This window comes from Pocillopora damicornis, chromosome 7 (genome assembly GCF_964200805.1).
Source record: "Pocillopora damicornis chromosome 7, jaPocDami1.2, whole genome shotgun sequence".
NCBI classification, from domain to species: Eukaryota; Metazoa; Cnidaria; class Anthozoa; order Scleractinia; family Pocilloporidae; genus Pocillopora; species Pocillopora damicornis.
The window spans coordinates 10279382-10295722 of NC_142676.1; the positions used below are offsets into that span (position 1 = coordinate 10279382).

Below are 16341 nucleotides of genomic sequence, written 5' to 3' on the forward strand. Positions count from 1 at the left end.
GAGTGTAAAATGTTCACATTTCGGAATATTTAGCGTTGTAAATCGACCATATTTGGTTTCCCAAACTATTCCGTATAAAGTATTAAGTCAACGGTTCCTCACGAAATCAAACACCGCGTAACACAACGCGTAACGCTTTCATGAATAAATACATGTGTGTCCGAGAATTAATCTTTCGCCTTTTTCGAGATTTGAGCTTGGGACGCCTCTGCTCAAAGTCCTTAATTGCAAGCACAACAACAATCTCAAGAAACCTCACTCCAGCACCCCGGGGTTGTAAGATTGATGTAAATACGTTTTATTTTTCGGCCACGGCTAGGCGAGTTACCTCACCTACCTGGGGTCGCCCGCCTCCATGTAAACAGCCCCCAACTTGTAGCAAGATAGAATTCCGCGAGCTAAATTAATGCAGTCGCTGCGCGCTGGACAAAATCTTTGAAATTTACACTTTCGATCGCTGTCCACTGGGGTGGTCTGGCCAAAAATCATTTTTGGCTTGTGGCGACGCAAAAAAAGAGACTTGGAGAACAACTAAACTATTTTTGAAACATGTGTCCTAAACCCTTTTCACGGGCAAAAAATTAAAGGGAAACTTTTTTTTCTGACGGGAGTCGAGAGAATCGCTCTTAGCGGGAGCGCCACTTGATAACAATGGTCTACAATGCTCTCAAGCCTAAAAATAGAACCGATCTCTGATGAGGAATACACACCGGACTGGGGGAAACTGGGGCAATGGAAGACGAAAACTTGAAAAAAAAAAAAAAAAAAAAAAAAAAAACGAGGACTGGGGAGGATTTTTGCCATCTTCTTTTTACAACATTTGTGGTATAAACTAAATAAAACAAGCGAAAAAAGAGAGAAAAATATTCTCCCGCAAAAACAGGACTTAGCGAAGAAAGAAACATTGCTCATGGAGATATTTTGTTATCAAGTACTAATTTAATACATATGTTTTGCATGCACGTTCGTTTCGCTTTCGCCTATATTTAACTGACTCACTTTGCCGAGCTGAGACGTCGGATATTAGACTCCGTTCTTACCTATTAAGTGCAGAAATCGTGAGCCGCTGTACTATGTATGATTAACCTGAGCTTTTCCGGTTTCGTGTCGTTTTCCTTCGCCAAGTTTAAGTGCAGGTGATCACTGCCTTAAACGTCCACGCAATTTGTTTTAAAATTATGAGTCTTGGGAAACCACTGTAAATTATTCCGCCAGAAGAAGTAAGGTGAGAAACAGAATATAGAATACCACATTTGTTTCCATCACTCTGATGCGTCTCACCCAGATGATGATGGTAGCTGCTTGATTCAGTTGGTTTCGGAAGGAAAGTGCCGCACGCATTTTTAGAGTGAAGGTGAGTTTAGCGTAGTTATTGGCTGAATCGAAAATTTATTTTATTAGAACTAATATATTCAATTTAGCAGTTATCGGAAACAAATACAGAATAAGATTTAGCATTTACCAAACGTAGAAAACTAAAGGTCGCTCTTCGATCGTTCATCTTCAGAAAACATCTGTTTAAACTTCCTCTGAAAAGAAAGGATCCATTGTCAGGCTTTCGTGTCAAAATTAAAAAGGTTTTCGGTTTCTCAAAAACCATCATGCGTGTCGGTGAGTAAACAAAAACACTAACTTGGTAGTAAATTGATAACGCTATCAAATATAGCTTGATAACACAAGGCAAACCACCGAAGTTACTTGTAATTTTAATAGGTTGTTTTTAGTCGTTTTTTCGCTTAGACCAAGGGATGACACTCAAAATGACAACCTTAAAAAAATGAATGACAGATGTTAAACTATCTTGATCTACTTTTTGTTAATAATCAACTCATTGTTTGTAAATCAACTTAAGCAGCTGATGGAGGATGGTACCTTCAAACAGAGTAAGTGGTAACTCTGCCTCAAATAAGAGGATCTGCGAATAGCATTTTTTCTCCAATATAACACTTTTAATGGAGCGATTCGAATTAAGACTAGCTAAGAGCAAATGTTCTCACAAACTTAAATAAAGCAACGAAAGCAAGGAACTTTCACTAAAAAGAATATGTTCTGAATAGTTTATAGTTTTATATTTTTACAAAATTTGTTCTTGATTTCCTTTCCATTTTATAAATAATGACGCACTTTAGCGAACCGAGTCGTATACCGTTATATTGCAAGTCGGCAAATGGACAATGATTGTGTGTAAGTCTGTCGAGGAAAAAAAATTTTCGTAAACAAAATTCGGAGAATAAAGCAAGAAATAAATTATTTCTTTTTTATCTTGTAAGAAATTTTCACCCTAAGTTTCTCCGCGTATTTTCTTTCTTTCCTTTTTTCTTTTTTTTATGGTTCGCTAAGGATCAGTTTTTTTTTTTACTGAGTAGATCTCTCTCTACAGGAAGAAGACTTATTTTCTGAAAAGCGACTGAAATCGTAACTGAGAACGCTCCTATGTGTCTTAGGTAACTTCGGAAGGCAAGGAGAAGAAGTGAGCGAGGCTTCATATCAATAAGGAAAGAGACAAAAAAATGGTCAAAATTGGGTGGATCAACACGGGTTTTGTGCTCTTTACAAAAGGCTTTTCATAATTTTCCTTCATCACAAAGGTTTATAACATTTTTTTACTTGGCACAAGTTTGGCTTGCCTTATTAAAATGGAAACTTAACAACATAGTGTCTGAACTTGAAACAAAAGGCCTTTTAAAATGTTGCTTCATCAGGAAAGTTGAGAGCAGGTTTTTTCCTTTGGCTTTTATTTTTTATTCATTTATTTTGGATGAGGGACCAGTTTGGCTAGCCTTATTAAAATGTGTTCGTTCAGCGATTATTTACTTCATTAATTAAATAACAAAGGAAAACACTTTCCATGGAGCTAAAATTCCTTATAAAGTCAAGCATTAACATCAAATGAAAGTTACATTAATTTTCAGCGTCGTTGTATATTAGTAGGATTCTTTCCTCAAGTTTGCGTCTTCATCTAGCAGGATCTGTTTGCAATCGAGTTGTCGAGCCAAGGAGCAGACTCTTCGTTCCCGCTTGTTCGAATTACAAGCCTATGAATTAAAAAAGAATTTTAATTGCGGCCATACCTACTTGAAATGTGAAGAGCTCCTAAAAATTAGAATAATTTTTGCTTTTAAAATTAAGCTAGTTTTTTTGCTTGTGATTAAAGGGCACCAAGTAACTTTTTGCTATAATTTAGTTCTCTCTTTACCAGTTTTACTTGCTGCTTTTCTTTAGTCCAGATTAAAAAGATAGATTTAAGTTTCTTATGCATTTACCTTCCTAGAGTCCTTAGGTGCGCAGGCCATTGCTTCGGTTCCTTCGATCAGAAGAAGTGACAAGAGGAAAAGAACACCCAAAGCCAGTTTTGTTTCCATTTCTTCTCTGAGGTATTTTCGGATTCAGTTTGCTCGGTACGGTAGTTTGATGTGGAAGGGTAGTACAGAGGGTTTTTATAGTGGTAAGATCTTGGATCATCTGCACTCTAAGTGACATGCCACGCCCACAATGAAAACACTATATCTTCATGCTGTAAAAAGTTTTTAGCATGCAGCTGAACGGGATCAAATTCGTGGCAGCCTTGATGGTGACATTAAAATTTTTATGATTAACCCAAAGAGCAAACCAGAAAAGTGATACTTGCGTGGACTCTCCTCTCGCTTCTCCTTTTGTTTGTTTGTTTTCTTTTAGTTCCTTTTTTTTTCTTTTCATAATTACACGCTTTAACGTCCCTCCTTCACTTTTAGTGTGTCGTTTTTTATTAGTTGTTTAATGGAACCTGATATAACACTTCTTCGACATAATGAAAAAAAAATTTAAAAAAAGTTTTTCTTTCATCTGGATCAGAATTTGAGGGAGGGAGCTGCATTTGATTCGGTTCTTCAAACACGATTAAAACATGCGATGCAACATAAATGGTGTGGCAGAATCAGTCTCTAACTTTATTATAGAGCAACACATTCATTGTTATTTTTGGGTAACTTATGAGCGACAGTAGGGGAAACAGGTGGAATGTACATGAGCAAGTTAGTCTCCTTCCAATATTTTCTTTGTTTACGTAGGAAAATAAAAAAAAGAAATTATCGTGGTTCCTACTGTATTTAAATATTTTTTTAGATGTTGTCAATGTCGCCTCAGTTCAATGACATTTTTACAGTATATACCGATGTTTCTATTCTCGTGATGTAGCGTAGACAAAGCGTCAAAGAAAGAAAAGTGATCACCATCTATTAACATAACTTTAGGGACAAAGAGATAAATTCAAACAGAGTAAGTGGTAACTCTGCCTCAAATAACAACATAAGCGAGTAGCATTTTTATCTCCAATATAACAATTTTAATGGAGCTATTCGAATTAGGACTAGCCATGAACAAAATGTTCTCGTGAACCAATGTAACGCAACGAGAGTAAGGAACTTTCACTTACAAGAATATGTTCTGAATAGTTCATGGTTTTATATTTTACTAAATTTGTTATTGATTTCCTTTCCATTTTATAAATAATGACGCACTTTGGCAAACCGAGTCGTATACCATTATATTGCAAGTCGGCAAATGGACAATAATTGTCTGTTGAAGAAAAAAAATTCGTAAATAAAATTCGGAGAATAAAGCAAGAAGTAAATTATTTCCTTTTTGTCTTGTGAGAAATTGTTACCCTAAGTCTTCCGCTTATTTTTTATTATTTTTTTTTAAGGTTCACTAAGCATCAGTATTTTTACTGAGTAGATCTGTATCTACAGGAAGACGAGTTATTTTCTAAACTTGAAAAAAAAGGCCTTTTATAATTTTCATTCGTCTGGAAAGTTGAGAGCAGGTTTTTTCCTTTGGTTTTCATATTTTATTCATTTATTTTGGATAGGGACCGGTTTGGCTAGCCTTATTTAAATGTATGAAGCGGAGACCACACAAGTAAGAGACTCGTTCAGCGTTTATTTACTTAATTAATTAAAAAACAAAAGCAAAACACTTTCTATGGAGCTCAAAATTACTTCATAAAGTCGGGCATTAACATCAAATTTAAGTTACATTCATTTTCAGCGTCGTTGTATATTAGTGGGATCCCTAAAGATGCTCAACTTGCTGGCCCCTCAGGTGTGCGTCTTCATCTAGCAGAATCTGTTTGTCATCGAGCCGTCCAGCAATGGAGCGGACACTTCGTTCCCGCTTTTCGTTCGACTTACGGTTACAACTCTAAAAAATTTAAAATACAGTATAACCGCAACCATACCTTCTTGAAACATGAAGAGCTCCTAAAGATCAGAATAATTTTTGCTTTTAAAATTAAGCTAGTTTTTTTCGCTCGTGATTAAAGGGCACCAGGTAATTTTTTGCTATAATTCAGTCCTCTCTTTACCAATTTTACTTGCTACTTTTTTTAGTCCAGATTAAAAAGATAAATCGTAGTTTCTTATGCATTTACCGGCCTACCGTCCTTGTTTGTGCAGGAAAGTACACCTTCGGTTCCTTCGATCATTAGAAGTGACAAGTGACAGTTTTTTCATTATTACATGATTTTAAGTCCCTCCTTCACTTTTAGTGTGTCGGTTTTTGTTAGTTGTTTAATGGAACTTGATATAACATTACTTTGGCATTATGAAACAAAATTGAAAAAAGTTTTTCTTTCAGCTGGATCAGAATTTGCATGTTATTCCAACTGCCTTGTCTTAAAAAATACCAATTAACGACTTACTTAATGAAATTAAACGTTTTTTATATGTGCGTGTCAAAGTCTCATGGTACTTCCGTTTAGACAATTATTAACTTAAATCCCTCGTTTCGACCATGCAGAGGGAAATTGTCGAACGAGCATGATCAGCGCAAGTTTTCTCTTTACCCGAGCTTTGAACTGATCCCCTTCGTGGTTCGGACGAAAACAAACTGCGTACGGGAGATAAGATTCAACTTAAACAAAAGAAGGAACAAAATTTGCTCCTTCTTCCACCTGCTTTGTTTGATGAACATCAAGAAGCAAACTTCTTTGGGTAAATTCAAGTGTAATTTGAATCAAACTCCCATGCCACTCCTGTTTTGTAAACCTTTGAATTGAAAGGCTCGGCTAAGCCATGCAGAAGAAACTTTGGCGAACCAACTTGATCCGCGTATGAGTTCAAAAATTAAACCATTGTTATTCTTAAGCCGTGTTGGTAACAACTTTTCCTTAGTGGTTCAAACACGAAAGCACAAAAGAAAGAAAAAAATACATTTTCTATCTTTCTCGTGCATTGGCTCACCTCCAGGCCCCACACACCGCTCAAGTTAGCCATGTCATTTCATTCGAAGTACCCAACTCAGGGAGCTAAATTTGATTCGGTTCTTCAAACATGATTAAAACATGCGATGCATACATAAATGGTGTTGCAGAATCAGTCTCTAACTTTATTATAGAACAACACATCCATGATTATTTTTAGGTAATTTATGAGCGACAATAGGGGAAACAGGTGGAATGTACATGAGCAAGTTAGTCTCCTTCCAATGTTCCCTTTTTTTTACGTAGGAAAATAAAAACAAGAAATCATGGTGGTTCCAACTGTATTTAAATATTTTTTAGACGTTGTCAATGTCGCCTCAGTTCAATGACATTTTTACAGTATATACCGATGTTTCTATTCTCGTGATGTGGCGTAGACATAAAGCGTCAAAGAAAGAAAAGGTGATCACCAGTCATTAACATAACTTTAGGGACAACGAGATAAATTCAGAGCCAGGAAGGAATTTGCTTTTCATTGTCTTTGCGTTTTTTAGTATCATTACTTCATTAATTCAATTTATTTTTTTCTTAGCTCACGCCTTAGTAAAACTGCTGACACACGTCTCGTAACTTTCATTTCTTTTCATCGTGATTTTTATTTATTCAGTAGATTTGAGAAAATTAAATGCAAACAGGGACATATGAGGTTCTTTTACGGACAAAATATCGAACATGGATACATTAATGTTTTGTTCAATTACGTTATTGTTATACGTTATAATACAGGTCTCAAAATAAAATAAATCATTTTCATCCTGAAAATCTATTTCAATTGAATTGCGCAAAAACCAAAGAACTGTTGATCAGCTTTAGCCCTCAATACCCCCAATTTCCAAAAACCAACGTGGACGGGGAACTAATTGAATCTGTGCAGTGTGTTAAACTTCTTGGACTCAATATTAATTCAACTCTAACTTGGAACAACCATATTACAGAAATAATAAAGAAATCCAACTCAAAACACTATTTTTTGATTCAACTTAAGCGGGCTAAAGTACCTACAATCGATCTTGTAGCAATCTAATGCGCAACCATCAGGTCCTGCCTAGACTACGCCTGCCCAGTGTTCCACCATGCACTTCCGAAATATCTACAAGTCGATCTGGAGAGAGTGCAGAAAAGAGCCCTCGCATGCATCTTCCCAGGAGCATCATACAAAGAAGCCCTCGATCAAGCAAACATCCCAAGCTTGAGAACCCACCAAGAACAGTTGACATCGACACTTTTCCGATCAGTTTTAGTAAACAAAAACAACAAAATTCATTCTTTAATCCCAAAAAGTTATCAGGCTAATTACAATTTTAGGAAACAGAGGAATTTCAATCTTAATCGTTGTAAGACCGACAGAGCGGCAACAAGTTTCATAAATATGTGTTGCAGAAACAGTTTGTACAATTAATTAATGTGAAGTTACGCAATTCAGTTTTATCTGCAATGTAATTTTAATAAAACACAGTCTACAGTCAGAATACATCGATTTTGGATGTCATACATCGATGTTGTGCAGCATACATCGCTTTCCTGACTCATTCACGCGTGACCTTATATAATTAAAAGATGTTCAATAAAACTAAAAGATGAGGAAGCGGAAATAGAAATGACAGGAAGTCAGATTAAACAAGAAGCCCCAGAAATTAACACTTCAAAATGGCGGAAATGAAGGCAGACGATCAGTGAAGTTTGAGAAGCAATATGCAAGGTGTACGGATTTGGCTGCCCAACTTCAAGGGATTTTTTATGTCTTTGGGTAGGCTACTGGAAAGTGCAGATGGGCAAAGGAACACTGCGTCCTACGACTCGGCTGAAATTTTTAGTCGCCGTTTAGGAGAAAAGGAAAGAACTCTTGTCACTTTGACTCTAAGAATAGAAGAAGCCTTCACAAATGAAGTTGAGGTGATCTCTGATCTGAACGAATTTGTTTTTCTTATGAACGAACTTTCAAGGGACTTTGACAGAATTTGACAGACTCGGAACGTTCTTCATTTACTGCACCATCGTCCCTAAACGATCGTCTTTCAACTGTGGCTAGGAACGGTTTAGTTGGCGAATCAAGGCTACAGATCTTACAGCAACAGCTGCAAACTCTGCACAATGACGCCGGTTTTCGTTGGGCTGATATCGGAAGAATTCTTGGATGAGAGTATTGCTTATGGTAATATTGGTTTTGGAAAGATATAGATATGAAAGGATGATCCTTCCTTATCTTAGTTTCAGTTAACAGTTGTGTTATTCTTGGACCCACAAACCATTTTTATTTATAATTTTTCATAGGACATAAAAAAACACATAGAATCATGATCACGAAGAGACTGAATAGGGGAGGGCGTTACTTGAGGTTTTAAGGAAAAAAATATTTGTAATTGGTACAATTATCCATGACTTTACATATGTTTATGGGAATGTTTTGCTCCTTTATTGCTAGAAATTTCGGATCATGTGTACTATAGGTGGACTCGGTCGACATATCGGGCGACAGTCGACCGATATATCGGTCGACTATCGATCGACTATCGACCGACTATCAGTCGATAGTCGACCGATATATCAGCCGACAGTCGACCGATAAATGTGTCGACCGATATACTCTTAAACCATCGATACTCGACCGATACATGACCGATACTTGACCGATACGTGACCGATACTTGACCGATACATGATCGATACTTGACCGATACTTGACCGATACATGACCGATACTTGACCGATACATGACCGATACTTGACCGATACTTGACCGATTCACGACCGATACTTGACCGATACATGACCGATACATGACCGACACTTGACCGATACTTGACCGAATCTTGACCGACACTTGACCGATACTTGACCGACACTTAACCGATACTTGACCGATTCACGACCGATACTTGACCGATACATGACCGATACTTGAACGATACATCACCGATATTTCACCGGTACTTCACCGATACTTGACCGACACTTCACCGATACTTGACCGACACTTCACCGATACTTCACTGATACTTGGCCGATAATTCATTGCCCCCCGGGGGGAGGGTTTATTCCACGATAAAGGATATAAAACTCTAACTGGAATCCAGTTTTAAATTTCTCTTGTGCCGGCCATAGCGCGTATCGTCTCCGGCAGCGAATTCCAAGTCCTTTCAGCGGCGAAGTAACGAAGAGACCTTAGACCATGTTTTGTACATCTTACTTTAGGTATCAAAGCATATTTGTGCCCCTTTAATTACGATGCGTGTTCTTTACTTGAAATGAATTAGCTGTAGTGGTGGGTGTCTTCTTTTGAAAACATCTGTCTATCGTAATTAACATATCTTGGGTGAGACGACCCTTTAATGTGTTTTGTAAACCAATCAAATTGAGCATTCTTTCTTAATGAAGGGTCTTTGCTATAAATACATGTCATACCTAAGTGCACGGTCCTTTACCCTCTCTAGTTTTTCAAGTATATTCAACCTATTGACTTTGCCTGTTACTTTTCCGGAGATAGATGTGGTGTGAGAATTAAGGATCTGTGTTCACTTACAGTAGATCAAAATTATGAGATCTACAACGCACGATGTTTATTGCGTTGGAGACTTACTACACCCTTTTCAAAGGTTAGGTTATATTTGGTTTTATTGTCTGTGCTTTGGAAGCTTATTTCATTGGACAATGAATGGCATTTTAACTTTTTTTTCCGCCGCCGCTGTCATTATTCTTTAAAAAAAAAGTGTCACCGTCTGTCGATAAAGAGCACTCAATTCGACTATTTAAAGGGTTAAAAACCCCCAGTTTGAGACATGACGGCAAACGGGACGTCGGTAGAGTGAACTCGCAATACTTCCAGCCGCACTCATAAAGTTTCAATTTCTATTTCATTCTATCTCAAGCGCGTGTTTTTAGTAAACGTCAAAACAATTCTTACAGTGTTTGTTCCCATTGGACCGCGAGTAAGGAAATTTCATTTTCCGATGATGTAGTCTTCAACGCTGGTGTACTAAATGGTGGTGACGGTTGAAAATATAGATCATATTAGGTTCCGTAGCTTTGTAAATCCACTTTATAGGGATACAACTGTTTCGAGATATTTGTCCGACAAAATGGAGCAAAACAATGGCTGTGTGCAAGTGTTTTAAAAAACATTGGTTAATTTCCTTACTGTCCTCCGTAATACAAGATGTGTACCGGTAACTGCAGTTTGTCGTCCAAAAAAAAAATTTCATTCCAAAACCCAAATGGGAAATAGTTTTTGATCGCATGCATTTTAGCGAAAGCTTAATTGACTTTCTTTCCTTTGATTTGTAAAAACAAAGTAAATACGAGAAATTGGACCTTTCTTGGAAACCTTCGATTTGTTTTTACTGCTCGGTGTATTCATTGGTTCAAATGATATAGATATAGAATGTGAACCGCGAAGCACCCGTAATATAAATTATAATTTTTTTAAAATAAATGTTTGGGTGCTGGAAGAAGGCAATACTGCCGATACAATAAATCCCCCTGGGTTACTACCCTTTTAAAGGAAATTTGGGAGTCCTCACGGGGCAAAGAAAATTTTACTAAGTGGGGATTGAAGCCACGACCTCCGAATTAGATCTACCGACTGAGCTACGAGACCAGCACGAGAGCAGGTCGGGGTAAATTAGGTAGTCAATCGCGAAAAATGTGCAAATGATATCATATGTACAAAACGGGGTAGTGTGGGGAGAAATTAGCATTTAAGGGTGTGTTTGCGTGTGCTTCGTGTGAGCCTGTTGCTGCATAAAATAGAAATAACATAAATTAATAATAAGAAATACAATGAAAATAAAAGAAATGAGAAATAATGAAATAATTATAAAAAAAAATAAAATAATACATATCTCGTTTCGCCCCTGGAGTCTTTGTGTGGGTAGTTATCTGAAGTTGCCCAACCCCCTACCCACGGGAAAAACTGAAAACTTCAAACATTTTCCATCCTAGGTTCACAAGGGCCGATCTTGTCCCGGGTATTACCTCGGGAGGGTGGTAACCGTAGGAAATCAGCGTTGTTGTTCAGCCTACAGGATTGAATAGTATTTTAATTTATTATTAGTTTTGTTATTGCTATTTTATGCAGTAATAGGCTCACAGGAAGCATTAAGGAAGGTCTCTTCCCAGCCCCCCCACCCCCATCACACACACAGACACACACACCCCCAAATGCTAATTTCTCTCCATACCGAGCAGTTAAAAACATATCGACGATTTCCGTTAAAGGTCCAATTTCTTGTATTTTACTTTGCAGATTTCATGCGTATTACCCAAATTTGGCCGTATGTTATCTGCCTGTTACTCCATGTATTCGTATGTTACTTTTATGTTACTCATATGTATCTGTGTGCGCCCGTATGACTCGTAATTACTCGTATGTACTTGTATGTTACTCGTAGTGCTCGTCTGGTGTTTTAGTCACTATCCTTTGAAGATAAATTGAACGAATGTAAGCTTATCTGCACCTTATCTTCTTCTCGCGAATGGCTATAGCACGTTTTATTCTCTTCTCTTCCATCCCAGCAAGTCGATCTCACTGTAGTGACTTCAACAGAAAAATAGCGCCATCCGAATTATTCCCAAAATCTTCGGCAAAACCTGTAGCCAGATTAGAGCCAAAATGCCAAAAACTGTGCGCATTTTACCTTGAAAATGTTAACAATTAATGTGTCATCAAGAAATGTGCCCATAAAGAGATTCACCTCGATGCCTCGTATACATTGTATTTCATTCAGGTCTTTTTTACAACTAAAATACATACGAAACATTACATCAACCGTATTTCAGTTTATAATACCAACTTATGTCCTGCACCAGCTAGGAAACAGTCTTTCTTATTTTTTTTCTATATATTCAACACGTTTTAATGAAATTTGTCTCTTCTTAAGCACAGTTCCAAAGGGGACGTCGACCTCGAGGAGAGAGATGGATTCTTGGGCTTTTTGACATACAGTATGACCCCACTCGACCGTATTTACAGCTTGTGAGAAGGCGAGATGCGCGTACTCTTTTGACCATTATCCAAAGACATGTACAACCAGGCTCTTTGGTTTATACTGATGAATGGCCGGCATACAGGCAAATGCAAAGGGTCTTGGGTTTCAATCATTAAACGGTTAATCACTCGGTTAACTTTGTAGACCCAATCACCGGTGTCCACACACAACACGCAGAGAGCAATCGGTCTGCAGCAAAGGACAAATTTAAGAAGATGAAAGGGAACACAAATCCTAACTTCCTACAAGAATACCTTAAGGAATTCATGTGGAGAAGATGGCATGGTGAGCTTCACCCGAATGGCTGTTTAGGACGGTTGATGGAGGACATTGCAGAACAATATCCACTTTAAATACCCAGAGGTGGGGGTACTCCCATATACATGTATGTGCCGCGGGATAGGGTATGGTTTTGGCGGTTATCGTTTTGCCTCTGTTAGCATTGTGTTTCCGTTGTGATCTCTAGATAGGATATGTAAATTGTATCGGCTAAAATTGCAGTGTGTAAATGGCCAGCTAAACAAAAAGCAAATTCCGCTAAAATTGTCAACAAAGCGATTTTATCGAGATTTGTGTTTTGCCGCGCGGGGTTAGCCGTTTTTGGTTATTGTTTTTCCTTGAATAGGGTGTCATATTTCGTGTTTGGACAATTCTCGTTTGTTTCATCCTTAAAGTGGGACAGGGTTCAAGACTCTTCGAGGCACACACTTATTCAAAATTTACGGGAGTACCCCCCTCCCCCGAAACGGGACAGTTCCTGTGACCTTAGTGCAACATTGGTGCAATTTGGTATTTTTTTCAATTTTAGACTCAGAAGCATATACGGTAAAAACCCGCTAATAGGAACCTAATTTTTTTCCAAGCAAGGCTAAGAAGGTTATTATAAAAGATGGTGCTTAACTGGAAAATTTGGCTACTCAGGTTCTTTAACAGGTTCTTGTTTTCAAATAGACTGCGAGCAGTCTCTTTTGCTGTGAAATCCCACTGGAACGAACGGGGAAAAAGCGGACGTGATCGACGAGCGATGAGGGGCGAGGCCGTGATCTGCGAGAAGCAGGGGCGCCAGTCACAGCGAAAAGAGATCGCAGCTTGGCCACTCACCACTCGTCGATCGCGCCCTCTGCTCGCAGTCTAGTTTTCAAAATAAATGAGTTGTTTGTCATTGGAGGGCGTGGCCTATTTTTGGTATTGTATGCATAATATGTTAAAAATCCAAGCATATATTTATCAAGTTTACAAAGCTATCCAAGATAAACAGAACAAAACGCAACATTAATACATGGAACTGTGTTGTTGCTTTGATTGAATTTCTCAAAAACAAGAACCTGTTTCAAAGTTGTAGGCTAAAACAGGTTCTCGTGTAAAAGTAGTTTTAATGTACAATTTTTGTCTAACATTTTCAGTCAATCTATTTTTTCTTAAAATCTAGGTTCTTAAAAAAGGATTTTTTACTGTACCTGTACTAAATTCAAACACTGCAATAGTCTAGCACACTCGAGTTATTTTACGCGAGGTATTTTTAGCATTTGACTTCATTTTCCCTAATTCTCAACCAGGCTATTATTGGAACGAGATAAAGAAATGGCGACTGCAACTTCTCGGAAGTAAAAATACAAATTAAAAAAAGATTTCTGATGGTCGTAATGGATTGATATTTAGCAAGGTATTTTAGACAGTCATATTTTACACGAAATTATAAAAAATGGATATCGACAGTTTGATCGTGGTAGCACTTTAAAAACATTACTTTCCCCCTACACTTCTAGAGGTGGAAGTCTACGAGAAGTTTCCATTTACTCACTCTTTGTTTAGCAATTTATTAAAGCTTTGAATATCTATCATCTTGAGGCCTCCTTTATCGTAATCATTGATCATTTGTGTCCTTTTAATTTTGTCCCATTTGCTCTCCCAGAGAAAGTCATATAGCAGGGTATTGATTTCCTTAAGTGCACCCTGATGCGTTGGAAGAGAGGTTAAAACATGTACAATTTGGGATACTGCCAAAACTTTTATTATCGTGATTTTACCTAGAAGAGTAAGTCTCCTAGCAGACCAGATCTTTTACTTTTCGTTTAGCTGGGCAGTTACACACTGATATTTTAGCTGATGCAATTTAGGTGGATCCCATTACTGATATAAACTGGACAGTTAATATCGTTAACGTTGTACAAGCAATATAACGTTAAGGACCTGTTAGAGCTATAAGAGCTAAGGAATAATAATCATTTTAGGTATGTTGGATTAAGGGCAACATGACATCAGGGATAAAGCATAAGCCGGGTAGTTTTAGGAAAAATGGAAATACGTTAAGGTACAACATTAATTACACAAGAGCGACCAACTTTACAATGTATTTTTCCATTACCAAATGGGAACATATATCGAAAAAACCTCGCACTCTTTCTTAGTCTATTTTCTTCTGAGCAATATAATCGGTAAGTAAACCTATACTTGGCCGATACTTGACCGATACTTGACCGACACTTGGCCGACACTTGACCGACACTTGACCGACACTTGACCGACACTTGACCGAAACTTGACCGATACTTGACCGATACTTGACCGATCCTCGACCGATACCTGACCGATACTTGACCGATACTTGACCGCTACTTGACCGCTACTTGACCGCTACTTGACCGATACTTGACCGCTACTTGACCGCTACTTGACCGCTACTTGACCGCTACTCAACCGATACTTGACCGATACTTGACCGATACTTGACCGCTACTTGACCGCTACTTGACCGATATTTGACCGATGCTTGACCGATACTTGAGCGATACTTGACCGATACTTGACCGATACTTGACCGCTACTTGACCGATATTTGACCGATGCTTGACCGATACTTGAGCGATACTTGAGCGATACTTGACCGATACTTGACCGATACTTGACCGATACTTCACCGATACTTCACCGGCAGTTGATCGCTACATATCGGCCGATGCATCGGCCCACAGTCGGTCGATATATCGGTTAACCATCGGTCGACTATCGGTCGACTATCGGTCGACAATCGGTTGACTAGCGGTCGACTATAGACCGACTATCGGTCGATAGTCGACCGATAGTCGACCGATAGTCGACCGATAGTCGACCGATAGTCGACCGATATATCGGTCGACGGTCGACGGTCGCCCGATATGTCGACCGAGTCCACCTATAGTACACATGATCCGAAATTTCTACTGCTCAAATTAATACAAAATCTCTGTTAATTTCCTAAGTAGTGGCCAAGGAAAATATGCCAGTGGACCCTTCATATAAAACAATAAAATTTTCAAATCCGTTTAGGTTACTCAGGAAATGTTCCATGTTCAAAGTTCCAGTTTCAAGTTCCTCAGCATATTAATTGTTTCGTTAACAGCATGATAAACTCAACACCAACAAAAAGAGCTTACAAGAGCTAATTTACAAGGGTATAAACTTCTCTGCAATAGCCATTATGCATGCAATGTAGCCACAGCTTTACCTCATTTGTTATTGTTTTGAGTGATTACAAATCAAGGCTAGATCTCAGGTTTAAAGTGTTAATACTATGAAGTATCTAGTACATTATGCCAGTATAACATCGTGTATTTTTTTCCCAGCTATTCAAAGTTTTACATCCCTTTGTATTAGTAAGGCTGTTAGATTTGAGATTATAACTGATTATTGTTACTGTTTCCCATTTACATTGTCATTAGTAATTTTATTCTTGGCATACTGACATGTATAGTAGTAACCAATTTATACTAACTGTATTAAGAGTTCATTCCAAGTGCATGAAGTTAATACAAAAAATCATAAATAGCAGTTTAAATAAAAAGAAGCAATCTGCAATACCACTTGGTAGGCTATGATTCCATCATGACCACCAGTTTGGAAGGCTGTGTCTCTAGCTTCTTGCAGTGACAATTCTTGGTTATGTGACAGAGTAGTGATTGAGTCAGGTACCGAAACTGCATAGTCACTCTGCATGTCAGGTACAGGCCCTTCTTCATCAATCCCATAATGATTGAATAAATTAACAGTCTTTCTGACAGTCACATCTGTCACAGCCTTATACCCAGAATTTCTGAAATGTAGCATTCCTTGTATCCAGAGCTGATTGGGAGAGAAGTTGCA

General features: G+C 38.0%; 3 long non-coding RNA genes across 4 annotated transcripts; 1 reads left to right on the forward strand and 2 right to left on the reverse strand.

Moving 5' to 3' along the window:
• The first annotated feature begins 254 nt into the window (after window positions 1-254).
• Window positions 255-14065, forward strand: LOC149042487 (uncharacterized). Its single transcript, XR_016188672.1, has 2 exons — window positions 255-1354; window positions 12120-14065. It is a non-coding gene; the product is annotated as an uncharacterized LOC149042487 (long non-coding RNA).
• Window positions 2719-3494, reverse strand: LOC149042488 (uncharacterized). The gene is made up of 2 exons (XR_016188655.1): window positions 3264-3494; window positions 2719-3035 (listed from the first exon to the last, which is right to left on the reverse strand). It is a non-coding gene; the product is annotated as an uncharacterized LOC149042488 (long non-coding RNA).
• LOC149042489 (uncharacterized) lies at window positions 4898-6205 on the reverse strand. 2 transcript variants are annotated; one of them, XR_016188669.1, is made up of 2 exons: window positions 5416-6205; window positions 4898-5178 (listed from the first exon to the last, which is right to left on the reverse strand). It is a non-coding gene; the product is annotated as an uncharacterized LOC149042489 (long non-coding RNA). The 2 variants fall into 2 exon arrangements; XR_016188668.1 differs by having other exon boundaries at window positions 5408-6205.
• Window positions 14066-16341: the final 2276 nt, after the last annotated feature.